Genomic DNA, 25,218 nt, shown 5'->3' with positions numbered 1-25,218 from the left:
TTTCTTTCTTTTTTTCACCTCACAATAACCACTTGCCTAGTATGTGGATTGTAACATTTATATGCCTTGCGATCGTGTGCATACCCAACAAAAATGCACTTTTCTACCTTAGGATCCTTTTTCTTCCTTCTCTCATCTAGCACATGCACATAAGCTATGCTACCAAACACTTTGAGGTGTCTAATGTCTGGCCTAAAACCTGTAATAAGACGCATCTTTGGCGTACTTCCATGTATGATAGCTGTGGGTGTCTTATTAATTACATACACTGCTGTGGGTGTCTTATTAAGTACATACACTGCTGTGGCACACGCTTTTGCTAATAATAGTCTGGCATGCTCTTTTCATTGTTGAGCATTGTCCTAGCCACATCACCAATGACTCTATTTTTCCTCCTCTCAGCAACACCATTTTGCTGAGGTGTGTACCTGCAAGTTAGCTGCATTCTTATGCCATTCTTTCTCAAGAAATTCTCAAAAGCATGTGAGGTGTATTTACCACCTCCATCTATCCTCAAACATTTTATCCAAGAGCCATATTGCTTCTCTACAAAAGCTTTTAAGTCCATAAACTTTCCTAACACTTCACTCTTCTCTTTGAGAAAGTAAATCCAAGTTATTCTGCAATGAATGTCACATAATACAAGCTGCCTTTAATGGATGGGTTTTGTGTAGGACCCCATACATCACTATGAACAATCTCAAGTGGCTTGCTACTCATGTTGCCTTCTTTAGGAAATGGCAACCTTGCTTGCTTTTCCAAACTGGCAAGCATCACAAACATGCATATTCCCATCATACTTGAATCTAGGTAGCCCACCAACAATGCCTCTTGCCTGCATAAACTTTCCTAACACTTCACTCTTCTCTTTGAGAAAGTAAATCCAAGTTATTCTGCTAAAATCATCAATGAATGTCACCACATAATACAAGCTTCCTTTAATGGATGGGTTTTGTGTAGGACCCTATACATCACTATGAACAATCTCAAGTGGCCTGCTACTCATGTTGCCTTCTTTAGGAAATGGCAACCTTGCTTGCTTTCCAAACTAGCAATCTCAAGTGGCCTGCTACTCATGTTGCCTTCTTTAGGAAATGGCAACCTTGCTTGCTTTCCAAACTAGCAAGCATCACAAACATGCATATTCCCATCATACTTGAATCTAGGTAGCCCACCAACAATGCCTCTTGCCTGCATGTTCTTTAACCTTTGTATGCTCACATGTTCAATCCTTTTATGCCACATTTCAATGTCCTATACCACATTTCAGCTTTTAGAGAACATGGCCGATTTCACTCAAGAATCCCATCATCCAACTTAAATAACCTGCCTTCTTTCTTGCCTTTGGTAAAATGACTCTACATCCATTTTTGAAATCCTCAACAAAGCAATCATGCTCATTGAAAGGAACCTGTAAACCTTGTTCAACCATTTGACCAACTGAGGCCAAACTTTTTGTAATAGAAGGCACATACAAGACATCTACCATAGACTTTGTTTCACCATTGTGCATCACCAATGGTACACTCCCAACATGAGTGATAGCATGCTGGGAATCATCACCTGTCTCCACATAGCCTTTCACATCCATTGGCTTCATATGTTCAAACCATTTGCCATGACAAGTCATATGGTTTGATGCTCCAGAGTCCATTTATCACGTGTCATCACTGTCACCATGTGTCATCATAGATCCCACCACATGTTTCATGGCAAACAAGTGATTTGCACTGCCATCATGACTGCTTGATGCAAAATCTCCACCATTTGCATAATTTCCACCATGTTGTGCATAACTTCTACCATGTTGTGCTCTACCCCCTCTCAAATCATTTTGTTTGCGATAACAGTCACATGCCATATGACTAAGCTTTCCATAGTAATGGCATTCCACCTTTTGCATAGATGCTTGTTGGCCTTGCGGCGGCCGGCCAACGTCCTCTACCACAAGGATTACCTCTGCCTCTCTAAGGTGTATATCCACGACCACCTCTAGCACCATATGAAGGCTGAAAATTCTATTGTGGTGACCTTGTTGAGATTCAAGCTCGATGTCAGTGTGAGCTAGCTATGCTATGTGCTGGCAGATTAGGTAGGAACATGTGTGAGACATAAATGACCGCGTGTCCAGTTGGTCATAGTGTGTGGACATTAGCTAGGGTTAGATGTGTGTGGACACAACTCATAGTGTGTTGTGTGTATTATGGATTATGGCATTATGCATTGTGTGAGAGTGGACATGGCTTCCCTCTATGGTTAGGGTTTGCAATATACATTAGAGTTTGCTCCTGTGTGTGTGTCTCCTCCCCCTCTACCGTTCTTTCAACATGGTATCAGAGCCTTGTTCTGTTTATTAGGGTTTATGAGTGAGTGAGTGAAGAGAGAAGAAGAAGCTGTGAAAAGAAGCTGTGAAGCTTGCCATTGGAGCTGTGAAGCTTGGAGCACACCAACAACTATCAGATCTGAGAGCTTGGCCTAATGGGTAAGGTCTTCTAAACATCCTTGAGCGGATTGCAGGTGATACAGGCAAAAACAAAGCAAGTTAGAGCAAATCAAAGCAAAGCAAAATTTTGGTTTTTGGAAGCTTTCCATTAAAGCTTGGCAACATTGATGTATGGTGGAAATACATGTAAATCTGGCAAAGCAAACATGTATCTCACAATGAGGGATGTATTGGCAACTTCTATGCAAGCCCTATTGTGATTTTGGAGCATTTTGGAAGCATTTGGATGTATGAAAATCTCTGGTTTTTGAGCTCTCACAAAACAGAGAGAAGGAAGCCCAAAATTGATGCATTTGGAGTGAGTTTTTTGCTAAAATCCAACCATTGATGGATTGCACATATGCCTAGGTGTGTTGGGGACTCAAACCCATCTTCAATTAACACTTAAACAACTCCCAAATCCCCTAAATGTAGGCGGCGCAGACTGCACAGAGAAAACAGAGCTAAATTGTGTTCATTTTGGAGTGAGGAGGCCAATTAATCATTGGTTGCTTGATACATTTCAAGTTTGATTTTGAAATTGGTTTCTATACCCTTTGGAGAAGAGGGCTATGTGATTGCATTGATCAATTATGCTTAATTGAGCTGGGAATGAGCTGATTAAAACAGGCTATCCACACTGGTTGCAGAAAAACAGAGCATTTTAATTGAGCAATTAATCTTTGGTCTTAAACAATTGGACAAATTCCTCTTACATAGAGTTGATGGACACTATTGCTAAGCTAATGAATTCCTGGTTGCTCAATTTGGACAAATATTGAAGAAATTAGAGCAAAATTACTACTGGTTTTTCTGGTTTCTCACAAAACAGAGAAAGGGGTTTTCAAAAATTGATATGTACACATGTCAGATGGTGTTGATATTCAACATTGAGGTTGTTTAGGTGTCAATGCAAGTTGCCCATACTTGATTGCACCACTACATTGTGATTTGGAGCCGTGGAAGCGCATCAAAGCAGGGTATCTCGGACTGCATGAGACAGTTCATCTTGGGGATGCATACAGGTTGATTTTCTACATTAAATTTGGAGTTTGTTGGCTACTTTGGAGTATCTGGAACACTCATTGGAGTGTGGTTGAGCTGAGGAAGGCTCGTTTACAGATTTGGATGAGTGCAGAAGGTGTACGCATTGAGCAACATGTCGGATAATCCAGTACAGATTGTTGGTGAAAAGCTGGATAGGAAGAACTTCTAGGCATGGAAGTACAGGATAAAAAGTTTCTTGAAAGGAAAAGGATTTTGGAATCTCATTATAGGTGCTGAGCCTGAGCCTGAGCTACCTCGACAACCTACACAGCAGCAGCTTATTGCTCATAAGCAGTGGTCAGAGAGAGCATTCAAAGTGCTGCATTATTTGTCTATATGTATTTCTGATGCTATGCTCATACACATATAGGATGCTGAGAATCCCAAAGATGCATGGGATACTTTGGTCAAGATGTTTGATATACAGATACGAGTACTCGCAAGTCTCAATTGCGAGACAGCACATACATAATGTGAAAAGGAATAAAAGGAGCATACATGATTATGTGCAAGAAATCAAGAAGTTTGCAGATGCATTGGCCACAATAAATGCCCCCATGCCTGATGATGATTTGGTGGATATTACCTTGCGTGGTCTTGCAAGGAATATAAATCTTTTGATACATCTATCTCAGTGAGGAGTACAGGTCTACCCGACTTTGATGAGTTGGTTTCACTCTTGTTGGTTGCGGAAATCAAGCTCAGTGATTCATTTCTGGATACATCTACTAGCCATGATGATGGAAGAAATCAGGCTTTTTACTCGCAGAGAGGTTTTAGAGGCAGGGGGAGATTCACATCACGTGGACGTGGTGGTAATGGTCGTGGATGGCAGGACACAACAGAATTTTCAGCCTTCATATGGTGCTCGAGGTAGTCGTGGATATGCACCTCAGAGAGGCAGAGGTAACCCCCATGGTAGAGGACGTTGGCAAGGCCAACAAAATTCTATGCAAGATGTGGAATGCCATTACTCTTGGGTTGTCTTAGCACCTTGGGGCCGATGCCTTGGTTTCCATGGGGTGAACACTGACGTCTAAAAGGGTAAGAAAGACCTTCAAGGACTCTATCGCCTTGATAGATGTGCCTTGATAGATGCTGGTAGGACTCTGTGGTACATTATGGGCCCTCGAGACCGATGCCCTCATCTTCATGGGGTACTCCTTATGTCAAAAAGAAAGAAAAGGGTCTGTTGCCCTGATACTTAGCAGCCTTTAGATTCTCTTGGCAGAGGTCTCTTGGCCATTGCTTGGGTCTCATTGGGATGGAACCTTCCTCTTTATCATCTTTTACACACACACAACAAAAAAAAAGGAGAGAAAAAAAAAAGAAAAAAAGGTCCAATCACCATTGCTCATATTTAGGAGTCGGGTTGCCACTTAGGAATAACTTAAACACTTGTAGGACATTGAGACTGCGGTCATAACCTACGGTGTACAAGCACACTTGCCTTTGCATGACTCTAGTGTGCCATTAGTTAATCCAGATCAGATTGCCGAGATAGTATTGAAAAAGATGGGGCAATACTATAGACCTTCCTACCGACCCCAACCATCATACATGCATCTGTGGGGCTGGAGGATGTGGAGGTAGCCATAAAACCGAGCAGTGCCCAACCTTCTCACCATTGGTTGGCAATCAACCAACAAAGAAGTGGTGCCAACTTTGTAAATGGAACTACACACATGTGACTTTGGACTGCAATCACATTGCAAGGATACAAAGGGAACAAGTAAACAACTCTGCACCTAGGCAGCAAGTTGTGAACCATGAGAGAACCTTAGTTGCTCAAGAGCAAGCACGGCCGGTGCTAGGAGCTCAACCTCCTCCACCTGGCACAGCTTCCTTTAGATATGTGGAATATGAGAATCCTGAATTAGGAATGGAGATGGTTAGCTCTCAACCATACTACATCGAAATGGAGCATCCTCTTGTCGAACCCTACTTTGAGAACCCCACCGGGGACCAAGCCTAGCTCATGACTTTAATGGAGACCCAAGCTCTTTGATGCTTATAGGATCTCAGCCAACCAAGACTCAAAGTTATCCAGGACCATATCCTACAAAGAGACTATACCCCCACGCAACAAACAGGACCATGCTACGAATGTGGTGGACCACATTGGGCGAGAGAATGTCCAAACAAGAAAAGACCCCTCTTAGCTAACATAGGCACAACATCTACGTTTCCACCTATAGAGAGGTTTTGCCAAGGGTGTAGCATTGACCATCTATAGAGAGGTTTTCCACCTATAGAGAGGTTTTGCCAAGGGTGTAGCATTGACCATCTACCAAAGGATTGCTTGTTGAAGCCTGCGGATCTAGTAGCACAAAAAGCTAAAGCGCCCCTCAACTATGTTGAAGTGATTCCATCACCCACGACATCTGAGGAGGAGAACGAACTAGTGTCGCTAAGAGTAGTGAGACTAGAGCCCAAGCGCAAACGAATGTCAAAGAGGTTGTTGAGAAACCCTCTGAGATTAAGGTTCTATCCAAAGATGGAAAAGAGAGAAAGAAATCAACTCGACGTAAACCACGCAGCAAGGGGAGTAAGAAGTCGAAGGAGCAGAAGAGCTCTGATGGAGGAAACTCTATCCCAATAGAGCTAGAAGGAATGTTGAAAACAAAACAAATAGGAGAGAAAACTCAAACTGAGCAAAAGGGAAAAGCATATGAGTCTGAGGAAAGCATATGAGTCTGAGGAAAGCTCAGGAGGATCAGTCCTTGTGGACAAGGTGTACGAGCCTTTAGATGCAGCGCTTCAAGCGTATAATAGTAGGATCACAGCTCTGACTGAGCTGCCTAAGAAGCTGCAAGAATATCCCAACCCTCGTGAAGAGACAATCAACTTGGCTATCCATAAGCAGTTGATTAGGGATACCACGGCCTACCACCTATGTACGCAAGAGGACCTGCTTCTCTGAAGCCTAACTTAGAGACGATACCAGAAGCCACGCCAAGCATGGAAAAGGGAAGTGAAGTTGTATCTCTACATTTCCCAGAAATGCCTGAAGGAGATGATTTACCTCATACTAATGCAGACGAGTCAAAACCATTGACTACTACAGATTTTGGAGATGAAATTCCTGAAATAGAGGAAGCAGTAGCAAGGGAGATGTGGGAAGCGGTGCAAAAACAAGTTGAGGATCTATGACAAGTCACCACCGTTTTCTATAGTAGAATTCTCGAATTAAAGGGTTCAAGAATTTGATGCTTTATCTCTACCAGATGATGCTCAGACTGTTGTCTCAGCTCGGAGCAACAAGCTCACATGCAAGACACTGCCCTCATATTTAGGACTGTACGAAGCACATAGCCAAATCATGCAAGTACCATCAATGACACGACAACCTCATCAGGAAAACGGGACATAGGGAGTTTGCAAGCTTTAATGTCGGCACCAGTTACGTGTACCATTCCACTCGCAGAGTTCTTAAAGCTTAGGCCAAGATTGTGGGGAGAAGTGGCTACACAATTAACGGAGCAAGGATTGTGGAACCAGAACATTCAGGTTAAGGAGTTGTTGAAGGCAAAGGCTTCTAGGCTAATGCTTAAGCAAACAATTCCGGTTCCTGTGAACAAAGTTGGCAAGCATTGTGAAGACGATGAAGGAAATACTACGCTTCCTGTGGAGATCAACAAGATTGAATCTATAGCTATTCTAGATAGCGGAGCAGGGGTGAGTATAGCAACAAAAACTGTATGGGAAATGTGGAGAAAACCTGCAATTAGAAGTACAAGGATGAGTTTGCAATTGGCAGACGGAAATCTAGAGAGTCCCATAGGATTGCTTGAGAATATTATAGTCAAGTCATGTGGCATTGAGTATGGACATACCTTTGCTATTGTAGAACACAAATTACAAAGTGATCCTAGAAAGGCCATTCATGCGCCAATTCAAAATGATTCAAGACTGGGGTTACAATTACTTGTACCTCAGACATGAGAATGTAACCACGAGGGTGAATCTGAAAAACCATGCGTATCGAGATGTGATGCACTCTCCTGTGGATGAGTTTGATTCCGCTTCTTCAAAAGCATCGGGAGCAACTATGTCTAAAGGAAGAGCTGATCTATGGATCTGTGGAGCATCTTGTCGAGACTTACAACCTGGAAATGTTACCATAGATAGTGTGATGGATGAGGCATATATCCCTATACCTTTTCCTGACAACTTGATAGATCCCTTAGAATGGAACCATGTTTTAGCTACCATAGACACTTGTGCATTGCCAAGGCAAACACAGTTCTATGATCCAGATGGGTATAACATTATTCCCATAAGAATGCTAAGACCAATCTATGTAGAGGAACCTCAAGAAGCCCCTAGGTATGAAGCAAACAAATCATTATTGCTAAGAGATATGGTATCTGTAGAGGAAGTATCCCCTCTTGAGTACAGCTCAACTGACGAAGGAGATGAGCATAGATGCTTAGAATCCTCTAATGGGAAGGATTCTGATGACGATGCCATAGTCCTTGAATCAGAGTTAGAGAAGATAAGATTGTTGTTAAAGGGCAGAGAGGTCTTGCTGAGTATTCCTAGTGACAAACCGAAACGTAAGTTCTGCAAGAGTCACCGAAAGTTTTGCAAACAGAAAGTCAAGGAAAAGAGACAACAACAACAAAAAGAAAGAGAAGATGTGGATAAAGAAGACTTTATTCCACCTCCAACCTTTGTAGGTAAGAATGAGTACTTGTACTACTTGGGAGCTGATGATTGCATCAAAGACGAGATGAAATGGAGATACGGCTTTCAATTAGTGCAAAAGCTAAACAAGAAGGAGAGTGACAACCCAAAGAAGAAGAGGAAAAGGAAACCGAAGCTAAAATCTAAGGCTTGAGTGCATTCAGAGTGCATTCAATCAAGACTGAACAAAGCACCATGATGAGAGTGGAGGGTAAAGCTCTAGTGCAAGAACGGAAGAGAATGCTAAAAGCAGCATGGTCTTCCATGAGTGATGACTCAAAGGAAGAAGAAGATACCACAAATATTCCCTCAAACTTCAAGAAATTCACCATACAAGATCAGAAAATAGTCTTGCAACAACCTATTCACAGAAACCTGAGGAACCAGGAGTTTCCTATGATGGCCCTGAGGACGCCAAGAAAATAGACCTGGCAGAACCAAGCGGCAGAACCAAGCGAAGAGCCACGTAACGTGTGGATTACCACAGACTTAACCCAAGCGGAGGAAGAATTGCTAATCTCTACTCTGAGAGAGTATCGAGATATATTTGCTTGGAGTTAAAATGTAAGATTCCTCCCCCAACCCCTTTTTGATGTCTAGTATCTCCCCCTGTAATCAATCCCTCTTCAGAAATATAAAAGACTTGTTTCTAACTGTTTTAACCTAGAGAGAGAAAATATTCTAGAGAGAGAATATTCAGATTTTGAATATTTTTGGATAGAAAAATATCTCTTCTAATTCAGATGAGTTCCCCTGAAACAGAAATTCAAAAAGAATTTTCAATGTGCAATTGGAATTAATTGAAAATAGCTATAAAGAACCTTAGCCTAAGGGTCTAGATTTTCAGAAATCTTTAGACTATGGTCCAATTAAGGTTCCTATGGACCAATAGCATCAATCCATGTGTAGGGAGGAGATAAATCCAACTTGTAAAAAGAAAATACCCAAAAATGAGTAAATGCTCACATGAGGTGAAGAGTTGAAAATGTACAAGGTTTATTAGTAAAAAAAAACTATGTGCAATATTAAAAATATGAGATATTTTGGGTATAATGATTTTATTATGACACATATGTAAGGAAGGGGAGTCCCTTAAATGCTCACATAAGATGAAGAGTTGAAAATGTACAAGGTTTATTAGTAAAAAACTATGAGCAATATTAAAAATATGACATATGTAAGGAAGGGGAATTCTTTAAAGGAGGTGCATATTTCACATAAGATGAAGAGTTGAAAATGTACAAGGTTTATTAGTAAAAAACTATGAGCAATATTAAAAATATGACATATGTAAGGAAGGGGAATTCTTTAAAGGAGGTGCATATTTCACATAAGATGAAGAGTTGAAAATGTACAAGGATTATTAGTAAAAAAACTATGAGCAATATTAAAATGATTCCATTATGACACATATGTAAGGAAGAGGAGTTCTTTAAAGGAGGTGCATATTTCACATGCTTGAATGAGTTTTAAACTCATAAAAATTGAGATATTTCATCTCTCCTCTCTCCTCATTCAAGTCTAGTTCCAAAAAGTTAGCTTAACTGACCTAAAAATGGTCAAATATTGACCAAACTGATTTAGAAAATTCTAGAATCAGTTTGTTTGGTTAGGAGCTCAATTTTTCCTATAAATAGAAGCCTCCCCCTTGTTGAAAAATATATAGTGTTTATGCATCGTTACTCTACTCCACCTAAGCCAAGAACTGTGAATTCATTTAATAATTCACTAGTTTTTGGAGCTTCCCTCTTTCTTCAATCCCCATTAGTGGCTCCATCAACATACTTAACCAATTGATTGGTTGGGGGCCTCTACCGTGAACAAAGAATCAAGCAAGTTGTAAGGTAATTAGTGAATATTGATCTTTCTATAATTTCTCAATGTTTCTCTCTTCTCAACCCCTCTCAAGCTTGAGAAGTTTAATTGGTATGGTTTTTTTTTAAATGCTATTGAAGTTTGAATAGTAGTGAAGAGTTACATAATTTAATAAATGCTATTGAAGTTAATTTTCATTTATGTTTAAATTCTAATGATTCTTATGTAAATTCTCTCTCTCACTCAAGAAATGGTCATACTCATGACCCGTTCTCAATCCAAATCAAGCTTTTCATAAAGCTTTTCCTTAACCCAAGATTAAGCTATGCTTGAGGCCAAATTAATGGCTTTTTTCTATGCTTTTAGTTTATGAATATTGATGATTCAATCCATTATGGATTAATAATCCAATTAGAGATCATTTTAATTATTTCCTTAATGATAAGCATTATCCCTTAGAAAAATTGAGATTTATCAGTCATAGCAGCGGAGCTATGGCAAAATTTTTATAAAAATTATGCATAAAGTAATCTCATTCAAAGCATAAAAAGAGGACTTCCTACCATATTCTAGGAATTATCATCCTAGATTAATTGAAAGAATTTCATTACAATCATGGAGAAATTGAATTTTAATATTAGGCATAATGGATAAATTTTTATATCAAAAGTGTTATTTTTACCATTTTTATTTCATGCATAGAAGTATGCATAATGGATAAATTTTTATATCAAAAGTGTTATTTTTACCATTTTTATTTCATGCATAGAAGTATGCATAATGGAAAAATTTTTATATCAAAAGTGTTACTTTTATCATATTGGATTTCATGCATAGAGGTATGCATAAAAGTTGATTATTTTATTATAAAAGTGTGACTTTTATCATAATTGAATTTCATGCATATAGGTATGCATAAAAGATATTCTTTTTATACTAAAAGTGTGATTTTCCTCATAAATGGATTTTATGCTTAACTTAGATGCATAAGAGAAATTTTTTTATTCTAAAAGTGTAATTCCTACCAAATTGAATTTATGCATAAGAAGATGCATAAAAGATTGATTTTTTAATTCAAAAGTGTCATTCTCATCTAAATTGAATTTATGTATAGAAAAATGCATAAAAGATTAAAATTTAATTCAAAAGTGTCATTTTCATTAAAAATGAATTTATGCATAGGAAGATGCATAAAAGATTGATTTTTACTTTGAAAGTATTAATCTCCTTAAATAGAATTTATTCATAAATAAATGTGTAAAGAAATCTTATATCAAATGTAAGAATTCTCTTGTATTCTATAAATAGATAAGAGATGTGATAGGATGTGATAAGAGGTGTGATAAGATGCTTATGAAATAAGTTAGGAGGTGATAAGAGATGTGATAAGAGGTGTGATAAGAGGTGATAAGATGCTTATGAAATAAGTTAGGAGGTGATAAGATGAATTAAGATGTGAATGGGGAATGTGGATGTGGATGTATGTGAATGTGAATGTGGATGTGGATGTATGTATGTATGTGGATGTAGATGTGGATGTATGGATGTGTATGTATGAATGTGGATATGGGATGTGGATGTATAAATGAGGATGTGAAAATGGAGGTAAGCATGTAGATGTGGATGTATGAACGTGAAAATGGATATATGCATGAAGATATATATGCATAGATGTGAATGTGGATGTAGATGTGGATGTATAGATGTGAATGGATGTGGATGTATAGATGTGAATGGGAATGTGGATGTGGATGTATGTGAATGTGGATGTAGATGTGGATGTATAGATGTGAATGTGGAATGTGGATGTGGATGTATGTATGTATGTGGATGTAGATGTGGATGTATAGATGTGAATGGGAATGGGGATGTGGATGTATGTGAATGTGAATGTAGATGTGGATGTATAGATGTGAATGTGGAATGTGGATGTATAGATGTGGATGTATGGGAATGTGGATGTGGATATATGTGAATGTGAATGTGGATGTGGATGTATGTGAATGTGAATGTGGATGTGGATGTATGTATGTATGTGGATGTAGATGTGGATGTATAGATGTGAATGGGAATGTGGATGTGGATGTATGTGAATGTGAATGTGGATGTGGATGTATGTATATATGTGGATGTAGATGTGGATGTATGAATGTGAAAATGGATGTATGCATGAAGATGTATATGCATAGATGTGAATGTGGATGTAGATGTGGTTGTATAGATGTGAATGTGGAATGTGGATATGGATGTATGTATGTATGTGGATGTAGAGGTGGATGTATAGATGTGAATGAAAATGTGGATGTGGATGTATGTGAATGTGGATGTAGATGTGGATGTATAGATGTGAATGTGGAAAGTGGATGTGGATGTATGTATGTATGTGGATGTGGATGTGGATGTATGTATGTATGTGGATGTAGATGTGGATGTATAGATGTGAATGGAAATGTGGATGTGGATGTATGTGAATGTGGATGTAGATGTGGATGTGGATGTATGTGAATGTGGATGTAGATGTGGATGTATAGATGTGAATGTGGAATGTGGATGTGGATGTATGTATGTATGTGGATGTAGATGTGGATGTATAGATGTGAATGAGAATGTGGATGTGGATGTATGTATGTATATGGATGTGGATGTGGATGTGGATGTATGAATGAGGACGTGATAGTGGATGTATGCATGTGGATGTGGATTTATGGATGTGGATATGGATGTGTATGTATGAATGTGGATATGGGATGTGGATGTATAAATGAGGATGTGAAAATGGAGGTAAGCATGTAGATGTGAATGTGGATGTGGATGTGGATGTATGGATGTGGATATGGATGTGAATATATGATATGTGATGTGAAGGAATCTGAAGTGAAGAGATGAAAAATGATGTGATTGGATGAGTACACATATAAATGGAATGTGGAATAAGTAATGTGGATTAATGAGGGATAATGTGGAAAAATGAGAGTTAATATAGAAATTGTATTTGTAAACTGTTTGTAAATGCTGTTTGTAAATGGCTGTTTTATGTCAAGAATGCTGGGGAAGCATTTTGACCGTCTTGTGATTAAGGTCGTGGAGACCTAACTGATAAAGTTGCAACTGCTGAGACGGAGAGTCAATGAAGGACGTCTCGCGTAGCAAGGTCGACCGAGGTCTTGACCAGCCTTAGTTCGATTAAAATGGTGAGCTTCCGGTACGGTGGATGAGGGACCAAGGAAGCGGCCTATGAGTGAAGCGCTAGGTCACCTGCGAAGGATCCTAGAGGGTGCTGACCATACGGTGCTCGGGCTCTGGGTCGCCGAAGATACCCACACGTGCGTCGTGGAAGATATTGGAACAAGGAGTAAGAGTTGTTTTGTGAAACCGGGCATGGATCTGGTTGATTGACCTTGCTGGTCTTCAATGGATGAGTCCATGGCTCTTTATATGGATCTGTTGGTTGATCTTGCTGATCTTCAACGAGAGTCCATCTTGATTTTTATAAGTGATTATATTGCCGAGTATTATGGGCTAGGAACTATTGAAAAGGCCCCTGTGTGGACAGGTGGTGAGCGTTCTAGTTGCCAATGATGCCATAGATACTCTGATGAAGGAATGATGGGAAATTATGAATCAACTAGATAAATTGGAAGATTGTGATCAGTGGTACTATGGTTTCCTTAAAGGATTGTTTTAAAGTTAGCTGATGCTAAGAAAAAGGCAATTTCATATTGGGTGTGTAAGTGGTGTGGCTAGTTTTATGTTTGCATGAACTTCCGGCTAGGGGGCCTTGGAACTCTTTTCCTTGGTACCCGGGACAAAACCTAACCAAATTCCAAATTAGATCCCATCACTACAGTGGTTGGGCGGTTGGCTAACCCATGGGATCGGATGGGGTTAGGCTGGACTGATGGATCCGTAAATCGAGATTTAAATTCTATTATTACGATAGATGAAGTAAATCCCGGATAGAAATTGTTCTATGGATAGGAATCAACGGCTGTGCCTCTTGATGGGGAAAAAAGCGTTGATCCCAATGATCCAAGTGCAAGTTCTTCCTTGATTTGACCAAGTACCGTCAAAGGTGCAGTCAGATCAGTTTGATCAGTAATGATCTTGACTACGTTAGAGTTAAGAGTTATCCTGGTGGAATCGCCCGTGCTTTCCGGGTAAAGGAAGTTTTTCCGGTTTCGGTTTTGGACAAACCGACGGATTAGTCTCTTGTCCGGATATCCGTGGGCGAGGCCCCGAGTGTGGGACCCCTGTCCCGCGCGAGAAGTGCTACTTCCGCTGCTAGTACCCCGAATCCGTTGCTCGGTGGGAACAGGGATCTCACAGTTGGTATCAGAGCATTTGGCTAATAAAGATCAACTGAGAAACCAAATAGGTCAAAAATTTATCAAGAAGCACAAAAAAGGTTGTAATTGTGTGATATAATTCATACAATTTGATATTCAAACTGAAATTCGTAAATTGGTAATTGGGTCTTCAGATGGAAGTACCGCAATTATATAGAATCCCTGACTTGCTTGAGGCCTAGACATGATGGTATTTACCTTATAATTCCAAGGGCCGTGACTACCGTATATACCGAGAGTATAACTGCAGCTCTTTACTGACAGTATATACGAGTAAATCTAAGACTTGAAATTATAAGCGTTAATGCTATCCAGATGATGATTTCGAATGTGGTTGATATGATTTTTAGTTCTGTTTGGAAACCGATGAATTGATTTGGATTCTGATTGAAAAATGATGATCCCTGAAAATGGATTGAAATGTAATAAGCTGAGCGAAACCACAAGGTGGATGATTGGGACGAGTCCCTGTAATGATAAATGATGAAAATGATTCAGCAAATCACTATGAGATTAGTGGATTGTGCTGTCAAATTGCTACTGTTAACACTTGAGACGGTAGATCAAGTTAAGGGATGACAAATTGAGAACTTGCTTAACTTAAATTCCGTGGAGGAATGTTCAGAAGGAAATTTTCGGTCTAATGGACCATTATCGTGTTAAAGATATGAATGATATGATTTGAATGAATTGTTATTTAATGATGAATTCTATATAAGGGATATTTATCCCCATATTCTGTTGGGTTGACCGGAATATAAGGAACCCCAGAATAAATTGGATCTTAAGCAAAAAAAGTTGTCCTCTACTTGCGAGATGAGGACATCTTGCACCTTTTAAGTGGGGTAGAATGTAAGATTCCTCCCCCAGTCTTAGAGGTATACAGGAGTAAGAATCTCCCTTTCTGATCTTATAATTATTCTCTCTCTAAAATAAAAGAAAGATTTTGTTTAAAAAAAGGAAGAACCTTTTTCCTGAATACTTCTCAAGAGTCCCACCTGTTTTAAGATTCAGAACAATGAGTTCAGAAGTGAGAATCAATGTTTTGGATATCAAGGTTTTGGTCTTCATTCGAGTACGGCCCAAAAGAAGTTCTTTATCTCTTGGGAAGAAGTTATCTCCCAGATATTGTGGACCAAAGAAAGTAGGTGATTTAGCTTACGAACTTCTTTTATCTCCTCATCTCAAAGTTCTGAATGCCTTCTATAGAAAAATGTGCCAAACCCAAATCATGGAAAGACGGTAAAACTTCAGTGGCAAGATACCGTTGGCTTCTAAGTTACGCTAGCTCCTTCCTTTATATAAGTCGTAACTTTTACTTGTCGTTCACAGTAATCTTACTTCCATCGATCTTCTTTCTTTCTTAATCTCCTTCATGGCTTGGCAACAAGAACTAGTTTTATCCATAATGATTCCTCACCTTCAAGACGCAAGTGAATCTGTAAAGAAGGATTTTATAGAGCAGTATGAGCGCTCACTTTTCCCTCACTTGGGAACTTCTGTAGCGCAAACCAAATGGCGGACCTATCAAAACATAACTAGGGTAACACCCTGGGGTCAGCAGCACTTTCGTAACAATGTCCGCTTGGCCATGGTTATTGAAGCTTTGGGTTTGGGTCCCCGATACTACTGCGTCATGAGATCAAGGCATCCTGGGTTTTCTGAGCGGGTCTTCTTACTGGCGTGTTTTCTTCCTCATGAGAAGATATGCCTTTACCCCGTTTTTGGCTTGCCTCTCAGAGGTCCTTTTGTTAGATCACCTCATACCACTGAGATAGGTGCGGCAATAACCCACAGAATCATTCCCATAGATGAGTTACCTTATACTTGTGCAGCTTGTGAGGACTGCTTTTGTGACCATATGATGGACGGGCTTATGGAAGTGTAAAGAGTTCCTCTATCTTTACTGTATAAGTTCCGAGAATGAATAAAGTTTAAATCTTGTTCGTATTTTGAATCTTGCACTCTTTAAGACTTATCTTGGTGGTTAATCTTGATTAAAATTTTTTTTCTAAGTCTCATATTCGTGAATCTTGCGAAATTATCACAAGTTGCGAGATGAGGACATCTCGCGTTTTTTAAGTGGGGTAGAATGTAAGATTCCTCCCCCAACCCCTTTTTGATGTCTAGTATCTCCCCCTGTAATCAATCCCTCTTCAGAAATATAAAAGACTTGTTTCTAACTGTTTTAACCTAGAGAGAGAAAATATTCTAGAGAGAGAATATTCAGATTTTGAATATTTTTGGATAGAAAAATATCTCTTCTAATTCAGATGAGTTCCCCTGAAACAGAAATTCAAAAAGAATTTTCAATGTGCAATTGGAATTAATTGAAAATAGCTATAAAGAACCTTAGCCTAAGGGTCTAGATTTTCAGAAATCTTTAGACTATGGTCCAATTAAGGTTCCTATGGACCAATAGCATCAATCCATGTGTAGGGAGGAGATAAATCCAACTTGTAAAAAGAAAATACCCAAAAATGAGTAAATGCTCACATGAGGTGAAGAGTTGAAAATGTACAAGGTTTATTAGTAAAAAAAAACTATGTGCAATATTAAAAATATGAGATATTTTGGGTATAATGATTTTATTATGACACATATGTAAGGAAGGGGAGTCCCTTAAATGCTCACATAAGATGAAGAGTTGAAAATGTACAAGGTTTATTAGTAAAAAACTATGAGCAATATTAAAAATATGACATATGTAAGGAAGGGGAATTCTTTAAAGGAGGTGCATATTTCACATAAGATGAAGAGTTGAAAATGTACAAGGTTTATTAGTAAAAAACTATGAGCAATATTAAAAATATGACATATGTAAGGAAGGGGAATTCTTTAAAGGAGGTGCATATTTCACATAAGATGAAGAGTTGAAAATGTACAAGGATTATTAGTAAAAAAACTATGAGCAATATTAAAATGATTCCATTATGACACATATGTAAGGAAGAGGAGTTCTTTAAAGGAGGTGCATATTTCACATGCTTGAATGAGTTTTAAACTCATAAAAATTGAGATATTTCATCTCTCCTCTCTCCTCATTCAAGTCTAGTTCCAAAAAGTTAGCTTAACTGACCTAAAAATGGTCAAATATTGACCAAACTGATTTAGAAAATTCTAGAATCAGTTTGTTTGGTTAGGAGCTCAATTTTTCCTATAAATAGAAGCCTCCCCCTTGTTGAAAAATATATAGTGTTTATGCATCGTTACTCTACTCCACCTAAGCCAAGAACTGTGAATTCATTTAATAATTCACTAGTTTTTGGAGCTTCCCTCTTTCTTCAATCCCCATTAGTGGCTCCATCAACATACTTAACCAATTGATTGGTTGGGGGCCTCTACCGTGAACAAAGAATCAAGCAAGTTGTAAGGTAATTAGTGAATATTGATCTTTCTATAATTTCTCAATGTTTCTCTCTTCTCAACCCCTCTCAAGCTTGAGAAGTTTAATTGGTATGGTTTTTTTTTAAATGCTATTGAAGTTTGAATAGTAGTGAAGAGTTACATAATTTAATAAATGCTATTGAAGTTAATTTTCATTTATGTTTAAATTCTAATGATTCTTATGTAAATTCTCTCTCTCACTCAAGAAATGGTCATACTCATGACCCGTTCTCAATCCAAATCAAGCTTTTCATAAAGCTTTTCCTTAACCCAAGATTAAGCTATGCTTGAGGCCAAATTAATGGCTTTTTTCTATGCTTTTAGTTTATGAATATTGATGATTCAATCCATTATGGATTAATAATCCAATTAGAGATCATTTTAATTATTTCCTTAATGATAAGCATTATCCCTTAGAAAAATTGAGATTTATCAGTCATAGCAGCGGAGCTATGGCAAAATTTTTATAAAAATTATGCATAAAGTAATCTCATTCAAAGCATAAAAAGAGGACTTCCTACCATATTCTAGGAATTATCATCCTAGATTAATTGAAAGAATTTCATTACAATCATGGAGAAATTGAATTTTAATATTAGGCATAATGGATAAATTTTTATATCAAAAGTGTTATTTTTACCATTTTTATTTCATGCATAGAAGTATGCATAATGGATAAATTTTTATATCAAAAGTGTTATTTTTACCATTTTTATTTCATGCATAGAAGTATGCATAATGGAAAAATTTTTATATCAAAAGTGTTACTTTTATCATATTGGATTTCATGCATAGAGGTATGCATAAAAGTTGATTATTTTATTATAAAAGTGTGACTTTTATCATAATTGAATTTCATGCATATAGGTATGCATAAAAGATATTCTTTTTATACTAAAAGTGTGATTTTCCTCATAAATGGATTTTATGCTTAACTTAGATGCATAAGAGAAATTTTTTTATTCTAAAAGTGTAATTCCTACCAAATTGAATTTATGCATAAGAAGATGCATAAAAGATTGATTTTTTAATTCAAAAGTGTCATTCTCATCTAAATTGAATTTATGTATAGAAAAATGCATAAAAGATTAAAATTTAATTCAAAAGTGTCATTTTCATTAAAAATGAATTTATGCATAGGAAGATGCATAAAAGATTGATTTTTACTTTGAAAGTATTAATCTCCTTAAATAGAATTTATTCATAAATAAATGTGTAAAGAAATCTTATATCAAATGTAAGAATTCTCTTGTATTCTATAAATAGATAAGAGATGTGATAGGATGTGATAAGAGGTGTGATAAGATGCTTATGAAATAAGTTAGGAGGTGATAAGAGATGTGATAAGAGGTGTGATAAGAGGTGATAAGATGCTTATGAAATAAGTTAGGAGGTGATAAGATGAATTAAGATGTGAATGGGGAATGTGGATGTGGATGTATGTGAATGTGAATGTGGATGTGGATGTATGTATGTATGTGGATGTAGATGTGGATGTATGGATGTGTATGTATGAATGTGGATATGGGATGTGGATGTATAAATGAGGATGTGAAAATGGAGGTAAGCATGTAGATGTGGATGTATGAACGTGAAAATGGATATATGCATGAAGATATATATGCATAGATGTGAATGTGGATGTAGATGTGGATGTATAGATGTGAATGGATGTGGATGTATAGATGTGAATGGGAATGTGGATGTGGATGTATGTGAATGTGGATGTAGATGTGGATGTATAGATGTGAATGTGGAATGTGGATGTGGATGTATGTATGTATGTGGATGTAGATGTGGATGTATAGATGTGAATGGGAATGGGGATGTGGATGTATGTGAATGTGAATGTAGATGTGGATGTATAGATGTGAATGTGGAATGTGGATGTATAGATGTGGATGTATGGGAATGTGGATGTGGATATATGTGAATGTGAATGTGGATGTGGATGTATGTGAATGTGAATGTGGATGTGGATGTATGTATGTATGTGGATGTAGATGTGGATGTATAGATGTGAATGGGAATGTGGATGTGGATGTATGTGAATGTGAATGTGGATGTGGATGTATGTATATATGTGGATGTAGATGTGGATGTATGAATGTGAAAATGGATGTATGCATGAAGATGTATATGCATAGATGTGAATGTGGATGTAGATGTGGTTGTATAGATGTGAATGTGGAATGTGGATATGGATGTATGTATGTATGTGGATGTAGAGGTGGATGTATAGATATGAATGAAAATGTGGATGTGGATGTATGTGAATGTGGATGTAGATGTGGATGTATAGATGTGAATGTGGAAAGTGGATGTGGATGTATGTATGTATGTGGATGTGGATGTGGATGTATGTATGTATGTGGATGTAGATGTGGATGTATAGATGTGAATGGAAATGTGGATGTGGATGTATGTGAATGTGGATGTAGATGTGGATGTGGATGTATGTGAATGTGGATGTAGATGTGGATGTATAGATGTGAATGTGGAATGTGGATGTGGATGTATGTATGTATGTGGATGTAGATGTGGATGTATAGATGTGAATGAGAATGTGGATGTGGATGTATGTATGTATATGGATGTGGATGTGGATGTGGATGTATGAATGAGGACGTGATAGTGGATGTATGCATGTGGATGTGGATTTATGGATGTGGATATGGATGTGTATGTATGAATGTGGATATGGGATGTGGATGTATAAATGAGGATGTGAAAATGGAGGTAAGCATGTAGATGTGAATGTGGATGTGGATGTGGATGTATGGATGTGGATATGGATGTGAATATATGATATGTGATGTGAAGGAATCTGAAGTGAAGAGATGAAAAATGATGTGATTGGATGAGTACACATATAAATGGAATGTGGAATAAGTAATGTGGATTAATGAGGGATAATGTGGAAAAATGAGAGTTAATATAGAAATTGTATTTGTAAACTGTTTGTAAATGCTGTTTGTAAATGGCTGTTTTATGTCAAGAATGCTGGGGAAGCATTTTGACCGTCTTGTGATTAAGGTCGTGGAGACCTAACTGATAAAGTTGCAACTGCTGAGACGGAGAGTCAATGAAGGACGTCTCGCGTAGCAAGGTCGACCGAGGTCTTGACCAGCCTCAGTTCGATTAAAATGGTGAGCTTCCGGTACGGTGGATGAGGGACCAAGGAAGCGGCCTATGAGTGAAGCGCTAGGTCACCTGCGAAGGATCCTAGAGGGTGCTGACCATACGGTGCTCGGGCTCTGGGTCGCCGAAGATACCCACACGTGCGTCGTGGAAGATATTGGAACAAGGAGTAAGAGTTGTTTTGTGAAACCGGGCATGGATCTGGTTGATTGACCTTGCTGGTCTTCAATGGATGAGTCCATGGCTCTTTATATGGATCTGTTGGTTGATCTTGCTGATCTTCAACGAGAGTCCATCTTGATTTTTATAAGTGATTATATTGCCGAGTATTATGGGCTAGGAACTATTGAAAAGGCCCCTGTGTGGACAGGTGGTGAGCGTTCTAGTTGCCAATGATGCCATAGATACTCTGATGAAGGAATGATGGGAAATTATGAATCAACTAGATAAATTGGAAGATTGTGATCAGTGGTACTATGGTTTCCTTAAAGGATTGTTTTAAAGTTAGCTGATGCTAAGAAAAAGGCAATTTCATATTGGGTGTGTAAGTGGTGTGGCTAGTTTTATGTTTGCATGAACTTCCGGCTAGGGGGCCTTGGAACTCTTTTCCTTGGTACCCGGGACAAAACCTAACCAAATTCCAAATTAGATCCCATCACTACAGTGGTTGGGCGGTTGGCTAACCCATGGGATCGGATGGGGTTAGGCTGGACTGATGGATCCGTAAATCGAGATTTAAATTCTATTATTACGATAGATGAAGTAAATCCCGGATAGAAATTGTTCTATGGATAGGAATCAACGGCTGTGCCTCTTGATGGGGAAAAAAGCGTTGATCCCAATGATCCAAGTGCAAGTTCTTCCTTGATTTGACCAAGTACCGTCAAAGGTGCAGTCAGATCAGTTTGATCAGTAATGATCTTGACTACGTTAGAGTAAAGAGTTATCCTGGTGGAATCGCCCGTGCTTTCCGGGTAAAGGAAGTTTTTCCGGTTTCGGTTTTGGACAAACCGACGGATTAGTCTCTTGTCCGGATATCCGTGGGCGAGGCCCCGAGTGTGGGACCCCTGTCCCGCGCGAGAAGTGCTACTTCCGCTGCTAGTACCCCGAATCCGTTGCTCGGTGGGAACAGGGATCTCACATAAAAAGACCTTAAGGGGGTAGATCCAAAGATCTACAAACATACAATTCCCATGCGCGAGAGGATGCCAAGCCGTCCAAGCAGCATCCTTACACGTATAACGATAATTTTACCAAAAAGATCAAAGAAGAGATTAACAAGTTGTTAGCAGCTAAATTTATTTATGAGATTGAACATACAGAATGGGTTTCACCGATTGTGGTAGTACCTAAGAAGAATGGAAAACTACGAGTATGTGTCAATCTAAAGAAAGTAAATGCTACTACTATCCGAGACCACTATCCGCTTCCACTCACTGATCATGTATTAGAGAGGGTAGCTGGTAAGAAGGCATACAATTTTCTTGATGGATTTTCAAGCTACAACCAGGTATCTATTGATCCCAAGGATCAACACAAAACTGCATTTGCTTACAGAATGGGGAGTGTTTGCATATAGAGTCATGTCTTTTGGTTTGACTAACGCTCCAGCCACCTTTTAGAGGTTGATGAGCCATGCGTTCAAAGAATACCTGCGATTATTTCTTGAAATATTCATGGATGACTTGTGTGTGCATTCCATAAACAGAGAAGAACACATAGAGCATCTCAAAAAAATCTTTGAGAAATGCAAAGTGTATCGCATATGCCTTAACCCTGATAAATGCAAGTTTATGGTGGTCAAGCAAGGGAAGATTCTAGGCCACATTGTGTCTAGGAATGGTATATCCACGGAAAAGATAGCTTTTATTGTTGAGCTACCTACACCTTACAATGCAAAAGGGGTACAAGTTTTCATGGGTCATTGTGGCTACTATCGTAGATTTATCTACATGTACGCTGAAATAGCACGGCCATTATACGCACTCCTTGTTGTATTTGAATGGACAGAGGATTGTGAAGAAGCCTTTGAGAAGCTGAAGAAAGCATTAGTTACGGCACCTATTCTCAGGTCGTCGGATTGGGATAATTTATTCCACGTACATATAGATGCTTGGGCTTTTGCAATTGGCTGTATTTTAGCTCAACCAGGCAAGAACAAAATGGACTTTCCAGTCTCATATGCTAGCCGCCAGTTGAATAGTGCTGAAAAGAATTACACCACCACGGAAAGAGAAGTCTTAGCTATGATCTATGATGTGAAGAAGTTTCGGCATTACCTTTTGGCCAACAAATTTACATTCTTTGTAGATCATCAAGCTTTGCTTTACCTTGTGAACAAGCCATGTGCAACTAGAAGGATTGTATGCTGGTTTGTTATTCTACTTGAATTTGAATTTGAAGTAGCAAAAAATGCATCAGCGGGCTGATCATCTTTCCAGGATAACTTCAGGAGAAGCACCCATTGTTATAGATGATGATATTCTTGATGCTACTCTATTCTTGGTTGAGACAGCACCAAGATGGGTAGAACCCATCATTCAAGTTTTAACGATAGGATTTGTTAACTCCATTAGTCCCACCAATGAAAAGATAATGACCTTAGAGCATTGTGTAGAATAAAGTGACAAAGTGATGCCCACAACAATTTTCACCCAAGGGAGCATAAAAGTACCTAGAATGAGTTTGAAAAGGAGGAGCACTATAACCCCCACGATGTTCAGGTTGAGTACTATCAGGGTCAATGCTGCATGGTGGACATGTATCCATCAGGAGGTATCTGGGCGTAGAACAATGAAATTTAGAGACTTCAAACTTTATACATTCATATCCATCATTACAATCCCTATCAAAAACAATGTGGATAAGATCATCTCAAAAAGAACACAATCCTGTAATGTATAAGGAACCACATTAGTAAAAGTGAGACTATTCAAACACTGATCTACCAAAGAGCTTCAATTGTAGTGTTAATGCCTTACCTTTGGTTTTGGGTATGTCCTTCTTAAGAGGTGGGAAGGTTAGCAATTGTCGAGGAATTTGAGCAAGATAAGAGGATTTAGGCAGTGAAGTGCTAGAATCTATGCTCAAAGGAGACTCATGTAAAGTTAGATTTGTCTTAGGTACACAAGTTGATAGTGGAAGTGTGTAACAAGGAGAAGTGTGTAACAAGGAGAAGTTGGGACAACTGGTGATTCAATACATGTTTGGGGAAGGTCAACACAAGGAGATTTGTAGGTGCTATCACAACCACCTATCCTATCTTGAAGAGGTTGTGTTGATTTCCTTTGCACCCACTGATATGGAAAACCAAGGGTGGCTTTTGGAATCTTATTGATACACTCTTTTACCTCTAGCAAACCATGACATTTGGGAAGCCAAAGTGCTGTTGCACCCTCATAATAGCCTTGTGCTTTAAGAACATGCTTTGGGACCCAATGAGTAACAATCTGAGGTTTAGGCTTGGAAAAGATATGCACTTTAGGAGGTTTAGCAACTAGGCTAGATGGTACAAGTTTGTACGCATCTTTGGGTAGCCAAATTGACAATTCCTTCTTGCCTGGCCTTCTTTGAGCAGTGACTAGAGTAGTTGGAACATGCCAGCCATGGCCCTCATTTGAGGACTCATCGATTATTCACATTATTTGTCTTGGAGCTTGAAGAGCAGATGTTGAAAGTGGGTTGTGTAAGGTAGAACTACCACCCTTTTGACATGATAAAACTCGTGGAGCAGCAGATCCCAAGATGCAATCAGAGTCAATTTGCAATTTATATTATCTATTCTTCCAATCTAATGAACAATTGGTAGCACTTAACCACGATCGACCAAGAACAACCTCTATCACTGCCTTGGACTTACTAGCCACATAAAAGGGAACTGACATCTAGTGATCCTGAATGGACATCATAATGACACATTTTTCCTCTATAGGATTATCTTCACCTGAGAAGCTTCGTAAGTCAATAGGAATGTGCACAAGTGTTGGTTGTCCCAAGGCTATCCATGTGTCAAACGAGAGAACATTATAATCTGCACCAGAGTCAATTAAGGCAGAGACAAAGTAGGTAGTCTCATGAAGATGAAGACACACTTGAATATTGAAAGGATCGACATATTGTTTATCAGTAGCCAACTGTTAGGCCAACATAGAAGCCTTGCGATGCTCCTTGGTTGGCTTTTGTAACTCTAGCTTTAGCCTCTTCTTGAGCCTGACGTTTAAGTAGGTCATGTGCTTCTTTTCGTGTGTGTGCAGCATGCATTTGTTGAAGCATGGCTTCAGTTAATGGTTCATTGTATTTCTTGAGACGACT

The sequence above is a fragment of the Cibotium barometz genome, chromosome 3 (genome assembly GCF_041138505.1).
Source record: "Cibotium barometz isolate CiBa-2024 chromosome 3, ASM4113850v1, whole genome shotgun sequence".
In the NCBI taxonomy this organism is placed as follows: Eukaryota; Viridiplantae; Streptophyta; class Polypodiopsida; order Cyatheales; family Cibotiaceae; genus Cibotium; species Cibotium barometz.
Note: the sequence above shows the minus strand (reverse complement) of the source record.